At 43.4% G+C, this 12,583-nt stretch overlaps 1 long non-coding RNA gene across 1 annotated transcript in view; it reads left to right on the forward strand.

Moving 5' to 3' along the window:
- LOC311631614 overlaps positions 1–12,583 on the forward strand; it is a 144,020-nt gene that overhangs the window by 34,713 nt on the left and 96,724 nt on the right. The window lies entirely within an intron of this gene.

Genomic DNA, 12,583 nt, shown 5'->3' on the forward strand with positions numbered 1-12,583 from the left:
TATGAGTCCACTTATATGAGATACTTAGAATCTTCAAAATCATAGTGAGAGGAAGTGGAAGGGTGGTTGCCAGGGGCTGGGGTTGGGGGGAAATGGGGAGTAAGTCTTTAATGGGTACAGAGTTTCAGTTTTGCAAGATGCAAAGAGCTATGAAGATGATGGTTGACCAACACTATGGATGTATAAAATATCACAGACTGTGCATTAAATATGGTTAAGATGGTAAAATGTGTGTATATTTTGCCACAATAAAAAGTACATGGGAAAAAGAGAGGTACTTGTGTGAACAAATAAATGATTAAAATAAAAAGCTAGGGAGAGGCGGCGAGGGACTGGGTTGGAGGCAGGGCTTTGGGCTGAAAGTGGCATTTGTCTGTGCCAGCTTTGCCCAGCGGAGAGATCTCAGGGGGAAGGAGAGGAGCTGTTGTTATCACGAGGGACTTAGACATGGTACGAATCGGAGTGGGGTGGAGTCCTGGTTGGAGAGCACCATCTGGTGCAGGAGAGCTGGTGGCTTAGGGAGCCTTGGGGGGTTCGTCACTGTTGGCACAGGGTTTGGGGGCTCGGGGTGGGTCCCACCACCAGTGGCAGTGATGAGGTTCTCTCCAGGCGCTTCATGGGCAGAGGACAGGGCTGGATCAGGGGAAAGGACACAGGGGATGCCTTCTAGTGACAGGGAGGGAGAGAGGGAGGATGAGTGTGGTTCTAGCTATTACTCTTTGAAATGTACTTAGTCATGTATTTGCATAGTTGGAAAACTCACACTTTTTGGTGTGTGGTGTTTTGAGTTGTGATACATGCAGAGCCTGTATCTACCACCACAACCAACAAACACCCCTCGGCGACAGTCTGGACTTGGTAAACTCGTACAATCAACTGTGAGGGCCCTAGATCCCTGGGTGAACCATTACAGGCGACCAGAGATCCCATAAGAGCACGTGTGGGCAAGGGCCCATACAGTATGGATTATTACTGGTAACTTAACTCCATCTCCACACTCCTGCTGGGGAGACGGGGGACACCGGAGTCAGTTGTAAATAAATAGAGGGTCCTATTCCTGAGCAGCCTGAGCAGAGAATGGAATATTTACTCAAATCTGACATCCGCTAACGAATAGCACATGGGCCCAATCACATGAATGGGGATTTGATTTATAATCATGGCATCACGGACCTGCTCCTTGAAACTATCCCATGAGGAGATGGCACTTGAACGAAATCTTTGCTGAGTGATTTATTGCAAGCTTACTACTTTATGAATCGAGAAAGAGAGGGACTACCCCCTTTATAATCTCTATATAAGTCATCTGGAATTATGACGGATGAAGTACTCTTTCTTCTAGTGATAGTAGTAAGTGTTATGAGCAGCTTTTAATAGAGAAACAGAAGAGATAAATAACAATTACTGCGAGAGGAAGTTCGTGTTTTTTTTTTTTTTTCTTCAAACCAGCTTTCCCACTTTTTCCCATGATGAGGTTAATTATTTATGGCAAAGGCCCATTAATGTTGTTTTAGCTCTTTATCCAAGCAGTAAATGAAAGGGATTTAGGGAGATTTGGACCATCGATATAATGAGAATGTATTCAGAGTATTTAAAAGTTTTGTATTCCCCTCAAAACTGACTCTGTCTCAGCCTGCGAAGAGGGCTTCCATTATTCATACCTTGTTTCCCCGAAAATAAGACAGTGTCTTATATTTCTTTTTTCTCCCAAAGTTGCGCTAGGTCTTATTTTCAGGGGATGTCTTATCTTTCCATGAGCTAGGTCTTATTTTTGGAGGATGTCTTATTTTCGGGGAAACACGGTATGTATCTAACCTTTCCATTGGGGTCCTTTGTCTTACTTTTCCTTGAACATTCTCCCTTCCTGATAGGCAGGCGGTGTGCATGTGGCGGATGTGTGTCAAGTGCTGCAGGCCTGCTGAGTTCAGGGGGGAGAGAGAGAGAGAGAGAGAGAGAGAGAGAGAGAGAGAGAGAGAGAAGGAGGGAGAGAGAGGGAGGGGAGGGGAGGGGAGGGGAGGGGAGGGGAGGGAGGGAGGGAGGGAGAGAGAGAGAGAGAGAGAGAGAGAGAGAGAGAGAGAGAGAGAGAGAGATTGAAGAAGGGAAGGAGGGAGGGAGGGAGAGAGGGAGGATGAGTGTGGTTCTAGCTATTACTATTTGGAATGTACTTAGTCATGTATTTGCATAGTTGGAAAACTCACACTTTTTGGTGTGTGGTGTTTTGAGTTGTGAGACATGCAGAGCCTGTATCTACCACCACAACCAAGAAACACCCCTCCTGCTGCTCTTGGAGCCAACACCTCCCACCCGGCTCCCACCCCAGTGCCTGGCAACCCCTGGCCTGTCCTCCACCCCGGCCTCTGCTTCCCCTCAGAGAGCGCTTCTCCCTGCTCTTTTCTTTCTATCTCTACAGTAGATTTTTATTATTATTTTTTTATGTTTTATGTTTAAAATATTGATTTCTTTTTAATGGTAATTTTTATCCCCCCCCTTTTTCTTTATTGATTAAGGTATTTCAAATATGTCCTTATCCCCCCGTTACTCCCATCCCCATCTCCCCCGCCCCCCACTCATGCCCTCACACCCCTGGTGTCTGCATTCATTGGTTAAGCTTATATGCATGCATACAAGTCCTTTGGTTGACCTCTCCCTCTTGCCCCACTGCCCAACACACACAGTAGGAAGAGCTGTGTCGCGGGGCAGGGGCCAGGCTGGGGAGATGGAAGCAGGAGGCGCAGGGCAGGGAGCAGGACTGGTGGGGAACGGGCAGTGTCTGTAACATAGCAGTGGGTGAGGTTCTCGAGAGTGTAGCCAACCAAGCTGAGAGTCACAAAAACATACCGTTTTGGTTGGTTCATCACCTTTTCTTCTCGAAGGAAGCACATAGCTCAATTATTTTTGCTTACTTTTGAACTGTTTAACGCAGGATAGGAAAGTATGTGGGTTTTAGTACTCACTGGCCATGTGACTTTTGACAAAATCCTCCCTCCACTCCATCCACTTGCTTGACTTGGAGCTAATTGAATGAATGAAGCTTCTAGATTTTAGGAGATAAAATGTGTGGAACATGGCCCAGGGCGTGGCCCACAGGAAGCAGCCACTGTAGGACACAGAGCTACCAGCCGAGCAGCAGCCTCACCACGCCCCTCCATGTCCAACTGGCTTCAAGGGTGATGGTGCAGACTACAGTTATGCGTCCCAGTTTTCTCACCGACTTGCTGTGTGACCCTGTTCAGGCGACTCACCCTCTCTGGATCTCAGTTTCCTTCTCTGCAGAATAAAGTCATCAAGAGCAAAAATCACTAAGCTTACGTGTCTGAATCTATACCTTGATTGTACTTTCCCACTGTGTGAAGTTTATCTCAATCTTTAATTGGGAAGCCTTAAAATGTCTCCACACCACATTCTAATGTGTCCCAGCTCTGCCTTAACTTATTCGTAGAGACGCTGTGACTACAGTAAGGTATCTGTTGTGTGCATTTGGGCCGACTAATGAAGGATAAATAGGCACCTGTAGGAAGCTCCACCAGTTTATTACTAAATATTATGTATCAAGTGTTCCAGAAATTCTCCCCATTGCTGTCATCGTTGATAATATTATTTTTGCCTATCTTGAGTGAGGAACCTCCCTGGTTTGCAGGAAGGCAGGGAATGAATGCTGAGGAATACGCTTCGGGCTCTAGCTTTGAAAAGAGATATAATTGTTACATGGATTTTGGGCTTGGGCACCCGCTGATAGAGCCCTCAAAATAAAACATATTCCCCTGGATATTGCAGCCCGAGAGAGGGAGAATGGCAAAACACCAAGGCAAAATTACCTCTTGAAAAAGAAAACTGTTGTAAGAGACAGATAATGTGATCGTGCAAATAATCACTTACGTGGATTCCACTGAAGCAAACTCACACTTATAGACACTTACACCTTCACTTTCATGGCTCTCAAAACAGAAATATTAATCGAAAGGGAGGATGGTTCCTATAGAGACTTACATTAAGGTCCTTGATGACTCAGTGAAAGAAATATTGAAAATATAGATTGAAGTTCCAAGAACATCTATACTAATAAAAGGGTAATATGCTATTTAGACTGAACATCTTCTGGACATCCTTCCTGACATAGCCACGGTGGTGGGGGCCAAAGCAGAGGTGATTAGGGGCGATCAGGCTGGTAGGGGAGGGCAGTAAGGGGCAATCAGGCCAGCAGGAGGGAGCAGTTAGGGGTGATCAGGCTGGTAGCAGGGAGCCATTAGAAGGCGAACAGGCAGGCAGGGGAGTAGTTAGGGGATGAGTAGGCCAGCAAGGGAGCAGTTAGGGGCATCAGGTTGGCAGGCAGAGGCAGTTATAGGTCATTAGGGAGGTAGGCAGGCAGGCTAGTGGTTAGGAGGTTCCAGATTGCGAGAGGGATGTCCGACTGCCGGTTTAGGCCCTGCAGGATCAGGCCTAAACCAGCAATTGGACATTTCCTGAGGGGTCTTGGATTGGAGAGGGTGCAGGCCAGGCTGAAGGACCACCTCCCCATGAATGAATTTCATGCACCAGGCCTCTAGTCTATCTATATTATAAAAACCCACTTGCCCTAACACCATAATGACCAAAGACCTATCACCAGGAGGCTGCATGCACGGCGAGGAGTGCATGGGTGGGCAGGGCTGTGTGATTTTGCATGCTGGGCTTCTAATATATATATATAAAAGCCCAAGTGACTAAATGATCAAATGACCATTTGACTGGTTGCTATGACTCACATGACCACCATGGGGAAGATGCTCAATGCAGGAGCTGCTCCTGGTGGTCAGTGCACTCCCACAATGGGAGCACAGCTCAGCTGACTGATGGGCAGGTGCCAAATGCCAGACTCACAGCTGGCTGGCGAGTGCAGTTGTGGTGGTGTGAGCCTCTCCCGCCTCCATGGCAGCATGCTACTGAGTGGCAGCACACTACTGAGCAGCAGTGCGCTACTGAATGGCAGTGGCAGGCTCAGTGGGGCTGTGATGAGTGGGAGTGGCGCTCAGCCTTTCTTTGGCTCCTTTCTGGCTGCCTGCCACTTTGTGCACTATACATCCCTTGGAGGATGTTGGACTGCCAGTTTTGGCCCAATCCCCTCAGGCCTACAGGGATTGGGCTGAAACTGACAGTGCAACATCCCCTAAGCGGTCCTGGATTGCCAGAGGGCGCAGGCCAGGCTGAAGGACCCCACTGGTGCATGAATCTGTGCACCGGGCCTCTAGTGGAAATGATGAGAGGAAAGATAAGGTACTTGGAAGTCAGATCCAGGAGATCCAACAGCGAATAATATCCCTTTCAGAAGAAGGAGAGGGCAATGATAGGGGAGGCATATTAAATATGAGCTAGAGGAACATTTCCTTGAGCTAAAGACAAATGAATCAGATTAGAGAGGTGCTTGGATGTATGGCTAGGCAGGGCTAAGAAGAGAAAGAACATGCCCAGTGATATTTTCCAGCTTTGAACATGAAGAAGAGATCTTAGACTCTTCCAGCCAGAAAGAATATGTTACTTTCATAGAAAAAGAAAGATTGACTGGCATCTGACGTCTCACTTGCTATGCTGGACATGAGGAAAAGGGGAATGCCTGTTAACTACTAAAGAACGTGACTCCTCTATGCAGCCAAAGATCATTTGCCTGCCAAGTGAAAGGTATTTTCAGATAAGAAAGCATTTTGAGCTCTCTCATGTAACTAATATAAGTAATTTGCTCAAAAAAGTACTGTAACCAAACAAATGCATCACGGTCCCGACACTTTGAGATAGAGGACTATGGAGGGAGAACAGGTGAAAATGAACCTAGCAGGCTGTTTGTGTGTGTTTGTTTAAATCTAATTAAGTGGAGATTAATGACAAGACAGGTGTAATACAGATGTTAAACATGAAGTCTCAAAATGCTTATTGCTAGCCTGAGCACAGTCTGGAAGTACAAGTACTCAGCTCCATAGAATCAAGTTGGTGTGGTTTTGAACCTCATTTAGCAGAGGAAATACTTGTCTTGAAAACAGAAACCTGGTTGATACCTCCTTTTCAGCTTGTCTTTTAGCTGAATGCTTTTCTACACGATGTAATACATCTTGTGTTAAAGGAAGAAGGCAAAGATAGGATTTGTGGAGAAATATGATTCTAAAATTTTAAGAAAAACTTTTAGGCAAGAAGGCTATTCCCTAAGCTATTCAATATCCACCCAAAACTTTATTTAAGAAGTTTTAAAATGTTATACATGGCTTCTTGATTACAAATCTCTCACAAGGAAACCGGAACCCTCATACCCGACTTGTGGGAATGTAAAATGGTGCAGCCATTTTGGAAAACTGTCTGGCAATTCCTCAAGATTAGTAACATAGAGTTATCATGTGACTCTGCAGTCCCACTCTGAGGTATGGATATAAGAGAAATGAAAATGTGTACACATAGCTTGTACATAGTTATTCCCAGAAGCATTATTTTTAATAGCCCAAAAGTGGAAATAACTCAAATGTGTATCATTGATGGCGATGAATAGACAAGTGGAATGTGTTATATCTATGCATTAGATGTTATTTAGCAACAAAGAGGAATTAGGTCCTGAGACAGGCTAGAATGTGGAAAAACCCTGTAAACATGATGCTAAGTGAAGGACACCAGTCTATTTGTAGAATAGGCAAATCCAGAGAAATAGATAGAAGAGTGATAGCCAGGGGCTGGGCGAAGAGGGCACTGAGGGTTTAGTGAATGAAATGTCCTAAAGTTGATTGTAGTGAAGATTGCATAACTTCACGAATATAATAAAAGCCATTGAATTTTAAAATATACTTCAAATAGGTGACTTTTATACTTTAAATAGGTATGTGAATTATATATCAATGAAGCTATTAAAAAAACCCTAAGATTTTCTTATATGCTTTTTATGGACCATTTTCCCTCCAGTAACCCCTAGATCTTTTATAACACTTTATTTTATTAAACAAGACATAGTCAAAGAATGGCAGGAAATTTTCACCCTGATAGATAAACTTCATGAATGGATTGGTTATCATTTTATGTGCAATTTTTTTTGTGTGTGTGGAAAGCTACCTCTAGAAATAAAAGGTAATTAAGACTGACATTGTGGTAGGCCGACAGTTATCATTAACAGACCAAAGACACCAAAGTCATCTGTTACGGAACATTTCATGGGAACACTTGTGGATACCATGGAGAAAAATAAAATACAGAAGGAATTTTGTATATTTTTGTCTGTTAATCCCCATTCAAGGATTTTTTTTTTCCCATTGATTATTCTTAGAGTAGAAGGGAAGGGGAGAGATACAAAGAGAGAAACATTGATGTGAGAGAGACACATTGATTGGTTGCCTCCCACAAGCACCCCAACTGAGGGCTGGGTATCGAGCCTGCAACCAAGATACTTCACCTTGCCAGGAATTGAATCTTCGACCCCTGAGTCCATGGACCAATGCTCTAACCACTGAGAAAAACTGGCTCGGGCAATTTTTGTATTTTATAAAATAGGTTTGTGCTGAAGGAAATTCCAAAACAAAGTGTTATGCTGGGTTGGACATCAAGCCTCATGATTCTTTTCAAACCTAAGGGCCTTGGGCTGCTGTCTTTAATGCCCCATTGGTTTGATAGGTGTTTGAATTCATGATGATGTCTTTTCGATCCAAGTGTATTTTTCCCTACATTTTTATTTTCTTATAATCTCACTAATCTTTCACTTTCTGCCTTTTATGACTGCAGCATGTTTAAAAGTCTATTCCTAAAGAATTTGTATCTGGCAGGAAAATAAGATTTGTTCACTGATGGAGAAAAACATAGATAAAAATTTTTACATTAAATGGGATGTTTTCATTAAGTGAACATTCAGTTACCATATTAAAGCAGAAACACTTTTGTTTGCTCTTTAAATCTTGTTGGAAATCTTTCTGAAAAGTGTCAGTTCTCCTTCCTGCCCCTGGAAGTAAAATATGCCGTTAGATGAGCAGGGAAAGCTGAAAGGCTTTTTAGCTCCCAGATTTCTCACTGTCAACAATTATTTACTGGCTGTTGACTACATAAGATTCTCATTGTATAGGGATGGTTGTGCTGAAAATAACCTCTCTATTCCAAAGCCTAAGTGACCATTACAATCGAATGACTGGAACAAAAGTCAACCAGTCACTATGACATGCACAGCTCAATGCAGGAGCTGCCCCTAGTGGTCAGTTTACTCCCACAACCAACCTCCCATGGCCAGCCAACCTCCTCTATTCCCCTCCCACTGGGCTGGCAAACCTCCCGTGGTGTGGTCCCTCCTTCAATCTGGCATGCCCTGGCTAGCCTGGCCCCAACTGGGATTGGGCGAGACTGCCCCGATAGGCCCTGATCTCCAACCAGGCCTAGGGAACCTACCCATGCACAAATTTCATGCACCAGGCCTCTAGTGTAGGATATTGGGTGAGTGTACCCTGATTCCAGAATGTTTTAATTGAAGATTCCAGTAGGTTAGAGTTTAATCTACATGCCATGATATGAAAATGTATCCAAAGTCCCTCCCTCCAGACCTACTTTTTTTTTCATCAGAAACTAAATCATTTGTTTTTAGTCTGGAAAGAGAAAGGTTTTTGACTTGTTTCAATGGAAATACTATAACTACCCTTGTGTACTATTAAAGATTACAGATACTCATGACACTTGTTAAAGAAGGGTAAGGCAAGTTTTATTTAGGGGGACTGTTGGAATAGGTACAGGCACCACAGCAATGGGGTTTTACTGTGGGAGAGGGATTTGGGTTCAACCTCAAATACCACAAGGAATTGTGGGAATTTTTAGCCAAGGAGCAGGATGGGGGTCAGTGCATGGAAAAGTACTAAGAGGAAACACCATTTGAAGAGTGGATTCTGACTAAACTGACCTATTAGGATTCTTGCCAGAGGAAGGTCAGGGTGGTTAGACATGCCTGTGGAGGTGTTGGGTGGATGAGGAATCTGAACAGATATCCAGGGTAATCACATACCTAATGGGGTGGGGGGGGGTGGGGAGATTCTGGTTAAGCTATTTAAGGATTCCTGTTAAAATTGGGCTTTTAAGGGGCATGCCTAAGGGTGGGTTCTATTTGGGCTCATGAGAGCCTACCTAGGGTTTAGTCATGGAGAGAACATTTATCAGCTTAGGCATGGGGCTAACGAGGTGGTGGAAAGAAGGATTCATGTCAGCATATGAAGAGAAAAGACTATTGGGAGGATTATCTTCAAGATATAGGTTCTCCAAAAGAGTGAAAAATCCAGACATGGTTTCAATAATCACTGGCTATCTCACCATGGAAAATCGTTTTATAAAGACCAGGCTTTGGGAATCTGCATGTATTTTATAGTAGGTCTGGTTCCAATAAGAGAAAAACAATTCGGCCCCCTCTCATCCCTTTTGGAGGATTTTGACAAGTAAACAGCTCATCAATTAATTAGTCCAGTTGTATTCAGTCAGGGAGTCACTGCAGAGGTAAAAAATAAGTACTGAGATGAGTTATTGCCTACATAGATCCTTCAGTCAAGGTTGGAAGACCCTCAGAAAAAGTACATTAATTATTTTTTTATATGAGCTTCAAAAAGAAGGGATGACTCACATGCACAAGGCCCTCGACTCTCTCTAATGCATTCTTCCCACTCTGCTAGAATCATCTCTGAAGCTGAGAAGTGGATCATGTCACTGCCCTGCTATAAACCCTTTACTCATTTCTCACCAATTTAGGATGAAGGACAAAAAATTCCTTCACATGGTCTTCAAGTTTCTGAATGAATTGTGCTGTCCTAAACTATCCCAACAATTACTCAGTGAGATACATTGGTTTTATACACTTGTGTTTCAGTGACACGCCTCTGTATCTTTCTAATAAGCATCTTCGTGGATATGTATGGTTCTTGGTGTGAGACTGGCCCTATCCCATCATTTGAAGTCCTTACATAAACCTTATACACTATTGATTTAAACAGATAAACATTTAATATGGACACATCTTTGCTGCCCAAGGGATTCTCCCTTTGGAGAATGCTTGCTTCTTTTGAGAACCATTTTCCAAATCAGACTATTGTGTATCTGTCAGGGGTGAAAGCAGGCAATTATGTGGGGAGCAGACAGAGCACTCAACTTGTATCTTGGCAAATCCCTGGGATCCCCAGGGAGTAGTGGTTGGCGATAACACTGAACCACTAATCTTGACTTAACTGGATAATTTCTTAGGGAATTAAATTCTCAGCTGTCATTACAAGGCCTTCCTATTTCTTGTTGTTATACTCTATATCTGTCTTCCTCTGTGAGGTCTACAATTTCAGGTACTTTTTGCTGAAAGTTGTGATTGTTTTGCTTATGCACGTGTGTTTTCAACCTAGGAGCGAAAGAGCAGAAAACAGATTCTTGCAGCAGAATCCAAATGGCCTTTGTTTATCTGGGTCAGTGGGCTGCCTAGTTATGGAATCTTACAGGTATGTGTGTAAGCACCATCGACCTCAGTGACTACTCTATACCGGTAATGTCTTAGCATTCTTAAAATGACCAGATTTTGGGGCACATGGTATTCAATAAGCTTATTAGTTTGTTTCACTAAAAAAAGTCTAACAAAGACAACACAATGATATTTAGATTTGACTTAATGAATTGATTTTATGGAAAAGAATAAGATATATTGTATTGGTGCCAATCTGGGATATCAGAATGAATTAGTACCTTCAGGATCAAATATTTCTCCAGAAAAAAGAACTGGGAAGCCACACATTGCTTATTACAGGGAAGAGACATATGGAAGGAGCGTAGATATTACTACAGCATGTCTCAGGGAACTTCATTGATGGGACCTTAATAGTTTTCATGAATTCTAATATATGATGCATAGAAAACCACACTTCTTTGGTGCCAAACCCATTAACTGTTACATGATGCTCTTTACCCACATGCCTCATCTTACAGATTCTCTTAGCCTTGACTTAGGGACATAGCAAAATATTAATACCAAGTGCAGGCACACCTCAGAGACACTGTGGGTATTGATTCCAGACCACTGCACTGAAGGGGGCTGTAGTCTTTCTGTGAGTGGAGGGTCTTGCCTTCATGCTCTTAAAAACATCTCTTTGAGTGTAATCAAGCCAAGTGCAAAGGAACAAGGTATTTCATAAAAATAAACACCAATTACGTAAGCCCTAGGGCCCTGGTCGGCAAACTTGCGAGTCACTTGCGGCTCTTTGGCTCCTTGAGTGTGGCTCTTCCACAAAATACCACGGCCTGGGTGAGTCTATTTTGAAGAAGTGGTGTTAGAAGAAGTTTAAGATTAAAAAATTTGGCTCTCAAAAGAAATTTCAATCGTTGTCCTGTTGATATTTGGCTCTGTTGACTAATGAATTTGTCTACCACTGCCTTTGGAAATTGTCAGTGGCAGTCAGTCCACCAGGCTTGCCAGATTCCCTGAAATGTGCCAACCAATTGAAAAGTCTCCTTAGTAGCCACAGGGGCGCTGTTTCTGATCTTTTAAAGTTATTTACTGGCCTCTTGCCATCTCACCCTTGGCTATTCTGGTTCCTCTGAATGCATAAATCACATGCAGAATATGCACAGATTTCATCGAGGATTGACGTCTGTTCTCCCTATGGGCTGTCTGGCAATTATTACTGTTTTAGGGCTTGGTAGCATGGTTGTAGGGAGGGACACAAACAGTCATTTCCAGCTTTTCTTGTCGATGTATATTCTCTGCCTTCCCTGGATGAACATGCCACCTTCTGGCCCCAGGGACTGGTCTTTACCCACAGGTGCCGTAGCCCTCAAACAACTTGATACACAATTGCTCACTGGGTCTGTGGGGCCGGGTTAGACTACATGGAGTTTCTTAACTCCAGTGAGCTACTTGTGAATTGTCCTGTTCCGCTATACTTCCCGGAGCCTGCAGCAGAATTTTGTGCACAATAGATGCACAAAAGGATTTCCCATCAATAAGGGATTTCATTGACGAGCAAGAAAACACTTGAGTTAATGCTGCTAGCCGTACACTAAAATGAGATAGCAGATGTTGTGTTGGTGAGGAGTGTCGATGATGGCTGTGGAGAGGGTTAGCAAAGGACCCTTGTATTCTCACACTTGTAGAAACAATGGCACAGAAGAGGACTTTGAAAATGTCAATTATTAATTGAAATTTAAATCTAGACTAATAGATATATCATAGAGCACTGATGTTATGTTTTGAAAATACCAAACTCCATTTGATATTAGACTTTTGGGAACTATCTTGTTCCCATTGCTCTAAACCCAAAACATTACTCTTTCATGACCTGTTAAGTACCTGCCAACAACTTCTAGAAAAATACTCGATGGCAACAGAGATAACCCCCCCCTTGGTTTAAAAATATATTTTATTGATTTTTTACAGAGAGGAAGGGAGAGAGATAGAGAGCCAGAAACGTCGATGAGAGAAACATCAACCAGCCGCCTCCTGCACACTCCCCACCGGGGATGTGCCCGCAACCCAGGTACATGCGCTTGACCGGAATCGAACCTGGGACCTTTCAGTCTGCAGACCGATGCTCTACCACTGAGCCAAACCGGTTTGGGCTAGAGATACTCTTGAGGGGGAAAAATGTCAGGATTC

Source organism: Pipistrellus hanaki, assembly GCF_964339955.1.
Source record: "Pipistrellus hanaki genome assembly, chromosome: 13".
Classification (NCBI taxonomy): domain Eukaryota; kingdom Metazoa; phylum Chordata; class Mammalia; order Chiroptera; family Vespertilionidae; genus Pipistrellus; species Pipistrellus hanaki.